The following is a 407-nucleotide window of genomic DNA, read 5'->3' as shown; positions in this document are numbered from 1 at the left end:
GGAATGCAAAGTAGAATGTCCTATAATATTTCTTTTTTCATTCGCTTTTTTGCTTCATTTCGGGGAATGCAAAGTAGAATGTCCTACAATATTTTATTTGTTTCGCTTCTTTGCTTCATTTCAGGGAATGCAAAGTAGAATGCCCTACAATATTTTTTTTTATTTCGCTTCTTTGCTTCATTTCAGGGAATGCAAAGTAGAATGTTCTACAATATTTTTTTTTATTTCACTCCTTTGCTTCATTTCGGAGAATGCAAAGTAGAATGCTGCATCGTAGTCAGATGAAAAAGAGAATGACTATCCAAAAATTCTTTCTCTACCGTTACTTTCTGTGGAAATTTGTCTCGCATAAAAATCATGTTTTGCTTTGTTCAATTTGCAGCGAAGTTGAAGTCAGTCAATGAAGT

Source organism: Rhagoletis pomonella, unplaced genomic scaffold (assembly GCF_013731165.1).
Source record: "Rhagoletis pomonella isolate Grant_MI unplaced genomic scaffold, Rhpom_1.0 Rhpom_scaffold_01804, whole genome shotgun sequence".
Classification (NCBI taxonomy): Eukaryota; Metazoa; Arthropoda; class Insecta; order Diptera; family Tephritidae; genus Rhagoletis; species Rhagoletis pomonella.
This window is presented reverse-complemented; position numbering follows the sequence as displayed.